We start from the raw sequence: 9,857 nt of genomic DNA, 5'->3' as shown, positions 1-9,857 counted from the left end.
TTTTTCCAGTAATCATGTATGGATGAGAGAGCTGGACCATTAAGAAGGATGAGTACTGAAGAACTGATGTTTCTGAATTGTGGTGCTGGAGAAGACTCCTGAGAATCCCTTGAACAGCAAGGAGATCAAACTAGTCAATTCTAAAGTAAATCAACTTTGATTATTCACTGGAAGGACTGATGCTGAAGCTGAAGCTCCAATACTTTGGCCACCTGATGAGAACAGCTGACTCACTGGAAAAGACCCTGATGCTGGGAAAGACTGAGGGCAGGAGAAGGGGCGACGGAGGATGAGACTGTTTTGGATAGCATCCCTGACTCAATGGACTTGAGTTTGAGTCGACTCCAGGAGTTGGTGAAGGACAGAGAAGCCAGGTGTGCTGCAGTCAATGAAGTTGCAAAGAGCTGGACACAACTTAACAACTGAACAACAAAACCTCACTATAAATGAAATTTATTAATTTAAAAACAAAATGTTAATTAATTTTTCCTTGTTATACCATAATATTACCTCGTTTATTGCCTTACCACTAGACCATTCAGGTATGACCTAAATCAAATCCCTTACAATTACAGTGGAGGTGGGAAATATACTTAAGGGACTAGATCTGATAGACAGAGTGCCTGATGAACTGCGGATGGAGGTTCATGACATTGTACAGGAGACAAGGATCAAGACCATCCCCATGGAAAATAAATGCAAAAAAGCAAAATGGCTGTCTCAGGAGGCCTTACAAATAGCTGTGAAAAGAAGAGAAATGAAAAACAAAGGAGAAAAGGAAAGATATACCCATCTGAAAGCACAGTTCCAAAGAATAGCAAGAAGAGATAAGAAAGCCTCCTCAGTAATCAGTGAAAAGAAATAGAGGAAAACAATAGAATGGGAAAGACTAGAGATCTTTTCAAGAAAATTAGAGATACAAAGGGAATATTTCATGCAAAGATGGGCTCAATAAAGGACAGAAATGGTATGGACCTAACAGAAGCAGAAGATATTAAGAAGAGGTGATAAGAATACACAGAAGAACTGTACAAAAAAGATCTTCATAACTAAGATAATCACGATGGTGTGATCACTCACCTAGAGCCAGACATCCTGGAATGTGAAGTCAAGTGGGCCTTAGAAAGCATCACTATGAACAAAGCTAGTGGAGGTGATAGAATTCCAGTTGAGCTATTTAAAATCCTGAAAGATGATACTGTGAAAGTGCTGCACTCAATATGCCAGCAAATTTGGAAAACTCAGCAGTGGCCACAGGACTGGAAAAAGTGTTTTCATTCCAATCCCAAAGAAAGGCAATGCCAAAGAATGTTCAAACTACCGCACAATTGCACTCATCTCACACGCTAGTAAAGTAATGCTTAAAATTCTCCAAGCCAGGCTTCAGCAATACATGAACCGTGAACTTCCAGGTGTTCAAGCTGGTTTTAGAAAAGGCAGAGGAACCAGAGATCAAATTGCCAACATCCACTGGATCGTCGAAAAAGGAAGAGAGTTCCAGAAAAAACATCTATTTCTGCTTTATTAACTATACCAAAGCCTTTGACTGTGTGGCTCACAATAAACTGTGGAAAATTCTGAAAGAGATGGGAATACAGACCACCTGACCTGCCTCTTGAGAAATCTGTATGCAGGTCAGGAAGCAACAGTTAGAACTGCACATGGAACAACAGACTGGTTCCAAATAGGAAAAGGAGTACGTCAAGGCTGTATATTGTCACCCTGCTTATTTAACTTCTATGCAGAGTATATCATGAGAAACGCTGGGCTGGAAGAAACACAAGCTGGAATCAAGATTGGTGGGAGAAATATCAATAACCTCAGCTATGCAGATGACACCACCCTTATGGCAGAAAGTGAAGAGGAACTAAAAAGCCTCTTGATGAAAGTGAAAGAGGAGAGTGAAAAGTTGGCTTAAAGCTCAACATCCAGAAAACGAAGATCATGGCATCTGGTTCCATCTCCTCATGGGAAATAGATGGGAAAACAATGTCAGACTTTATTTTTGGGGGCTCCAAAATCACTGCAGATGGTGATTGCAGCCATGAAATTAAAAGACACTTACTCCTTGGAAGGAAAGTTATGACCAACCTAGACAGCATATTTAAAAGCAGAGACATTACTTTGTCAACAAAGGTCCGTCTAGTCAAGGCTATGGTTTTTCCAGTAGTCATGTATGGATGTGAGAGTTGGACTACAAAGAAAGCTGAGCGCCGAGGAATTGATGGTTTTGAACTGTGGTGTTGGAGAAGACTTCTGAGAGTCCCTTGGACTGCAAGGAGATCCAGCCTGTCCATCCTAAAGGAGATCAGTCCTGGGGGTTCATTGGAAGGACTGATGTTGAAGCTGAAACTCCAATACTTTGGTCACTTGATGTGAAGAACCGACTCATTTGAAAAGACCCTGATGTTGGGAAAGATCGAAGTGGGGAGGAGAAGGGGATGACAGGATGAGACGGTTGGATGGCAGTACCAACTCAATGGACATGAGTTTGGGTAAACTCCGGGAGTTGGTGATGGACAGGGAGGTCTGGCGTGCTGCAGTCCACGTGGTTGCAAAGAGTCGGACACGACTGAGCAAATGAACAGAACTGAATTGAATGATATTCTTCAGAATTGCATGGTGGCTCAGTTGGCAAAGAATCCGCCCACAATTTGGGAGACCTGGATTCAATCCCTGGGTTGGGAAGATCCCCTGGAGAAGGAAACCACAACCCAATCCAGTATTCTGGCCTAGAGAATTCCATGGACTGTGTAGTCATGGAGTTGCAAAGAGTTAGACGTGACTGTGCAGTAAAAGCTCATCTTTGGTTTCAGGTAACTCGACTTTATTCACTTTCTTGAGTAAAACCTTGTTGATCTTTTTATTCTTATTGATAATTTATTTGGAGTAGTTTTATAGTTTATGTAAATATTTTAAGGATTTCGAAATTTCGAAAGGAGTGAGCTCATGGTGGTATTATTTGCCCTACCATTAGCCTGAAAGCACCTTCATGTGTGAGAAGCCACTTGGCTCGAGTGAGGGGGGCCACTGAGGAGATCGTCAGACAGAGAGTGAGCTGGGGCCAGAGCCTGCAGCGCCTCTGACAGAGTTAGGGTGGTGCACCTTAACCTGAGAGCTATGCCAGGTGGAGAGCTTTGAGGAGTGTTATCGGGAAATAGTATCATCTCTTTTGGTTTAAGGAAGATTATCTGGATAAGGAGATTGTCTTCAGTGAGGTGAGTGGAAAGATAAAATGGGGGCTAGAATGCAGACTTTCATGTATTGATACCTGTCAAAAAGCTCTGAAAAGCTCGTCTTCCTGCAGTCGTCCTGTCCTATGTCTCTTGTGCTCGTCGACCCTCAGGCTGCCAGCCACGCCTTAAGCTCAGCTTGCGGGTAGATTCCTGCCAGCGAGAACAATATGTATCCGTTGGATACATGTCTCTTAAGGTACAGAAGAAGCGGGGGTATATTTGCACAGGGCACAGGCTTTTCTATCAGACATACCTGGTTTGAGTCTGGGTTCTGCCACTTCCTAGCTGCTGGTCTTGTGAAAGTCACTTAAACTTCCTGCAAGTTCTCATTTTTTAGGCCAGAATGTGAGAGGCCTCTGCCTGGGCCCCTGGCTCTAGAAGGCCCTGCTGTGGTCCTCTCCTGGCCGCGGGGAGTCCATGCCAGTGATCAAGGCCCACATTTTGGTCTACGTCAGTGTGCAGCCTGGGCAACTGCGCAGTGCGGACCGCTAACAATCTTGGAAAGGGGAGGCCGGATTGAGGACACTAAGGTGAAGCCCAGCCTTGGCAGGTGTCAGGATGTGGCCAACAGAATGACGGGGCCATCAACAGCCACAGGAGAAAGAACATCACAGAGACTTGAGAGGTCAATTTTATTACTATTATTAGCAATTTAAAAAACCATTTGGCTGCGTCGGGTCTTCGCTGTGGCACACAGGCTTTCTTTCACAGCCACACACAGGTCAGTTGCCCTGTGGCACTGTGGCATGCGGGATCTTAGTTCCCCTACCAGGGATTAAACCTGCGTCCCCTGCACTAGGAGGTGGACTCTTCACCAGTGGACCACCAGGGAAATACGAAGAGGTCAGTTTCAGATGTGTTAAGACTTTGGCCCTGCCAAACAGCCATCCAGAGCTTCTAGATACAACTTTGGCATTAGGGGTCATAGTTGAGGCCTGGTGGTTGAACAAGGCCTCTGAGGGAAAGCCTAGTCATAGCGAGGCTTGAACCTGTTCTCCTGGGGGGGCATCTATGTTTAAAGGACATGAGGGGCTGTGAGAAGAGCGCAGGGCTTTAGGCTTCTGGGATAATGGGATGTCACCGGCAGTATTAACACATTCCAGGAGTGGAGGGTTTTGCAAGATCAGTGAAGACAGAATCACGGGCTTGGAAGACAGCATTTTCTGGAAGGACAAGGATAGAGTGAGTGAGTAGTGTGGATGCTGAAACCAGGAGGTTGTCTATACCTGCAGGAACATGCTGGCGATAGAAGTGGGGAGCAAAGTGGTGACTTGAAGGCAGAGAAGGATCAGGCTGATGGTCCTGAGAAGGCAGTGAGGGAGGAGCTGCAGAAAGAGGATAGTTGAAGACGCACGGCCCAGAGACAGAGCAGAAGATGCAAATCCAGAGAAAATGGCATGGTAGGGTGGGGGCGAGCAGTCCCAAGGAACAGGAATCAATGAGCATGAGGAAAAGACAAAATAGAGGATGCCGTTTGAAGGGGAGGGAAGGGAAATTGGGCCTGGGTTTGGGCTTCTTGGAAGGGGAGGACAGCTAGTATCTGCCAAGGCTTCTGCAGGTGGGAGTCGGGATGGCATTGAAGGACCTAGATTTTTATGGAGCTTTATGTCTCCTATCTGTGGTCCTCTTGTATCTCCTGTGGTGTCCTTGTGTCTCTGACGAGAATGTGCGCTGAGTTCCATGTGTTGAATGTGTTTTAGCTGATCCCCCCCCCCACCCCCCACTAAGGGTATTCATTCATTTGATGATGAGTGCCTATTGTTTTCAGAGTACACTGGGAGACATTAAATGACTAACAGCTCTGTTAGGTTAAGAAGTCTACAAGAGCATCAGCAGAACTGGTGATAAGGTTGTGAAAAAAGATTACGATTGTGTTAGTTCAGTTGCCAAGTCTAGTCTAACTCTTTGCAGCCCCATGGACTCTAGCATGCAAGCTCCTCTGCTCTCCACTATCTCCCAGAGTTTGCTCAAATTCATGTCCACTGAGTCAGTGATGCTATCTAACCATCTCATTCTCTGCTGCCTCCTTCTCCTTTAGCCTTCAGTCTTTCCCAGCATGAGGGTCTTCTCCAATGAGTCGGCTCTTCCCACCAGGTGGCCTAAGTATTGGAGTTTTAGCTTCAGCAACAGTCCTTCCAATGAACATTCAGGGTTGATTTCCTTTAGGATTGACTGGTTTGGTCTCCTTGCTGTCTAATGGACTCTCAAGAGTCTTCTCCAGAACCACAATTCCAAAGCATCAATTCTTCAGTACTCAACATTCTTTGTGGTCCAACTCTCACATTTGTACATGACTACTGGAAATTCAAAGGACCATCCCCATGGAAAAGAAATGCAAAAAAGCAAAATGGCTGTCTGGGGAGGCCTTACAAATAGCTGTGAAAAGAAGAGAGGCGAAAAACAAAAGAGGAAAGGAAAGATATAAGCATCTGAATGCACAGTTCCAAAGAATAGCAAGAAGAGATAAGAAAGCCTTCTTCAGCGATCAATGCAAAGAAATAGAGGAAAACAACAGAATGGGAAAGACTAGAGATCTCTTCAAGAAAATTAGAGATACAAAGGGAATATTTCATGCAAAGATGGGCTCGATAAAGGACAGAAATGGTATGGACCTAACAGAAGCAGAAGATATTAAGAAGACGTGGCAAGAATACACAGAAGAACTGTACAAAAAGATCTTCACAACCCAGATAATCACAATGGTGTGATCACTCATCTAGAGCCAGACATCCTGGAATGTGAAGTTAAGTGGGCCTTAGAAAGCATCACTACAAACAAAGCTAGTGGAAATGATGGAATTCCAGTTGAGCTGTTTCAAATCCTGAAAGATGATGCTGTGAAAGTGCTGCACTCAATATGCCAGCAAATTTGGAAAACTCAGCAGTGGCCACAGGACTGGAAAAAGTCAGTTTTCATTCCAATCCCAAAGAAAGGCAATCCCAAAGAATGCTCAAACTACTGCACAATTGCACTCATCTCACATGCTAGTAAAGTAATGCTCAAAATTCTCCAAGCCAGGCTTCAGCAATACATGAATCGTGAACTTCCTGATGTTCAAGCTGGTTTTAGAAAAGGCAGAGGAGCCAGAGATCAAATTACCAACATCCACTGGATCATCGAAAAAGCAAGAGAGTTCCAGAAAAACATCGATTTCTGCCTTATTAACTATGCCAAAGCCTTTGACTGTGTGGATCACAATAAACTGTGGAAAATTCTGAAAGAGATGGGAATACCAGACCACCTGACCTGCCTCTTGAGAAATCTGTATGCAGGTCAGGAAGCAACAGTTAGAACTGGACATGGAACAACAGACTGGTTCCAAATAGGAAAAGGAGTACGTCAAGGCTGTATATTGTCACCCTGCTTATTTAACTTCTATGCAGAGTACATCATGAGAAATGCTGGGCTGGAAGAAGCACAAGACGGAATCAAGACTGCCGGGAGAAATATCAATAACCTCAGCTATGCAGATGACACCACCCTTATGGCAGAAAGTGAAGAGGAACTCAAAAGCCTCTTGATGAAAGTGAAAGAGGAGAGTGAAAAGTTGGCTTAAAGCTCAACATTCAGAAAACGAAGATCATGGCATCTGGTCCCATCATTCCATGGGAAGTAGATGGGGGAACAGTGGAAACAGTGTCACACTTTATTTTGGGGGGCTCCAAAATCACTGCAGATGGTGACTGCAGCCATGAAATTAAAAGACGCTTACTCCTTGGAAGAAAACTTATGACCAACCGAGATAGCATATTCAAAAGCAGAGACATTACTTTGCCGACTAAGGTGCATCTAGTCAAGGCTATGGTTTTTCCAGTAGTCGTGTATGGATGTGAGAGTTGTACTGTGAAGAAGGCTGAGCGCCGAAGAATTGATGCTTTTGAACCGTGGTGTTGGAGAAGACTCTTGAGAGTCCCTTGGACTGCAAGGAGATCCAACCAGTCCATTCTGAAGGAGATCAGCCCTGGGGCCACCTCATGCGAAGAGTTGACTCATTGGAAAAGACTTTGATGCTGGGAGGGATTGGGGGCAGGTGGAGAAGGGGACGACCGAGGATGAGATGGCTGGATGGCATCACTGACTGGATGGACGTGAATCTGAGTGAACTCCAGGAGTTGGTGATGGACAGAGAGGCCTGGCGTGCTGCGATTCACGGGGTTGCAAAGAGTCGGACACGACTGAGCAACTGAACTGAACTGAACTGAACTGGAAATTCCATAGCTTTGACTATACAGACTTTTGTCAGCCAAGTAATATCTCTGCTTTTTAACATCCTGTCTAGGTTCATCATAGCTTTTCTTCCAAGGAGCAAGAATCTTAATTTCAGCTGCAATCACTGTCTGCAGTGATTTTGGAGCCCAAGAAAATAAAGTCTATCACTGTTTCCATTGTTTTCCCATCTATTTGCCATGAAGTGATGGGACCAGATGCTAAGATCTTGGTTTTTTGAATGTTGAGTTTCAAGCCAGTTTTTTCATTCTCTTTCACCCTCATCAAGAGGCTATTTATTTGCTTCTCACCTTCTGCCATTGTAGTGGTATTATCTGCACATCTGAGGCTGTTTATATTTCTCCCAGCAATATTGATTCGAACTTGTGATTCATCCAACCCAGCATTTCGCATGATGTACTCTGCCCATAAGTAAGCAGGGTGACAATATACAGCCTTGATGTACTCCTTTCCCAGTTTGGAACCAGTCCATTGTTCCATGTCCAGTTCTAACTGTTCCTTCTTACCTGCATACAGGTTTCTCAGGAAACAAGTAAGATGGTCTGGTATTTCCATCTCTTTTAAGAATTTTCCACAGTTTGTTGTGATCCACCCAGTCAAAGGCTTTAGCTTAGTCAATGAAACAGATGTTTTTCTGGCACTTCCTTGCTTTCTTCATAATCCAACAAATGTTAGTAATTTGATCTCTTGTTCCTCTGACATTTCTAAACTCAGTTTGTACATCTGGAAGTTCTTGGTTCAACCACTGCTGAAGCCTAGCTTGAAAGATTCTGAGCATAACCTTGCTAGCATGTGAAATGAAATAAATTTTATGGTAGTTTGAACATTCTTTGACATAACTCTTCCTTGGGATTGGAATGAATACTAACCTTTTCTAGTCCTGTGGCCACTGCCTAGTTTTCCAAATTTGCTGACATATTGAGTGTAGCACTTTCAAAGCATCATCTTTTAGGATTTTAAATAGCTCAGCTGGAATTCCATCACCTCCACTAGCTTTGTTCGTAGTAATGCTTCCTCAGGCCCACTTGATTTTCACATTTCTGGCTGTAGGTGAGTCACCACGCCATGGTGAATATCCGAGTCAGTAAGCCCTTTCCTGTATAGTTCTGTGTATTCCTGCCATCTCTTCTTAATCTCTTCTGTTTGTTAGGTACAACCATTTCTGTCCTTTATAATGCCCATCCTCACATGAAATGTTCCCTTAATACCTCCAATTTTTTTAACAAGATCTCTAGGTTTTCCTATTCTATTGTTTTCCTCTATTTCTTTGCACTGTTCATCAGGAAAGGCCTTATCTCTCCTTGTTATCCTCTGGAACTCTGCATTCTCTTGGCTATTTCTTTTTCTTTCTCCCTGGCTTTTCATTCTCTTCTTGCCTCGGCTGTTCACAAAGTCTCCTGAGACAACCATTTAGTTTTTTTGCATTTCTTTTTCTTGGAGATGGTTTTGGTCACCATCTCCTGTACAAGAACTATGAACTCCGTCCATAGTTCTTCAGGCACTCTGTCAGATCTAATCCCTTGAAGATATCTATCACTTTCACTGCATAATCATAAGGGGTTTGATTTAGGTCACACCTGAATGGCCTAGTGATTTTGCTTACTTTCTTCACTTTAAGCCTAAATTTTGCAACAAGGAGCTCATGATCTGAGCCACACTTAGCTCCAAGCTTCGTTTTTACTCACTCTATAGAGCTTCTCCATCTTTGGCTGCAAAGAACATAATCCAATTTCGGTATTGACCATCTGGTGATGTCCATGTGTGGAGCTTTCTCTTGGGTTGTTGGAAAAGAGTGTTTGCTATGACCAGCACACTTTCTTGACAAAACTCTGTTAGCCTTTGCCCTTCTTCATTTTGTGCTCCAAGACCAAACTTATCTGTTACTTCAGGTATCTCTTGACTTCTTACTTTTGCATTCCTATCCCCTATAATGAAAAGGACATCTTTATTTGGTGTTAATTCTAGAAGGTCTTGTAGGTTTTCATAGAACCAGTCAACCTCAGCTTCTTCGGCATCAGTGGTTGGGGCATAGACCTGATGATGTTGAATGATTTGACTTGGAAACGAACCAAGATCATTCAGTCATTTTTGAGACTGCACCCAAGTACTGCATCTTGGAGCCTCTTTTTGACTGTGAGGGCTATTCCATTTCTTCTAAGGGATTTTCCCACAGTAGTAGGTATAGTGTTCATCTGAATTAAATTCTCCCATTCTCATCCATTTTAGTTCACTGATTCCTAAGATGTCGATGTTCACTCTTGCCATCTCCTGCTTGACCACAGCCAGTTTACCTTGATTCATGGACCTAACATTCCAGGTTGTTCTGCAGTATTGTTCTTTACAACACTGGACTTTACTTTCGCCACCAGATACACCCACTACAGAGTGCCATTC

The sequence above is a fragment of the Ovis aries genome, chromosome 3, assembly GCF_016772045.2.
Source record: "Ovis aries strain OAR_USU_Benz2616 breed Rambouillet chromosome 3, ARS-UI_Ramb_v3.0, whole genome shotgun sequence".
In the NCBI taxonomy this organism is placed as follows: Eukaryota; Metazoa; Chordata; class Mammalia; order Artiodactyla; family Bovidae; genus Ovis; species Ovis aries.
The sequence above is the reverse complement of the archived record's forward strand: the minus strand, read 5'-3'. Positions refer to the sequence as shown.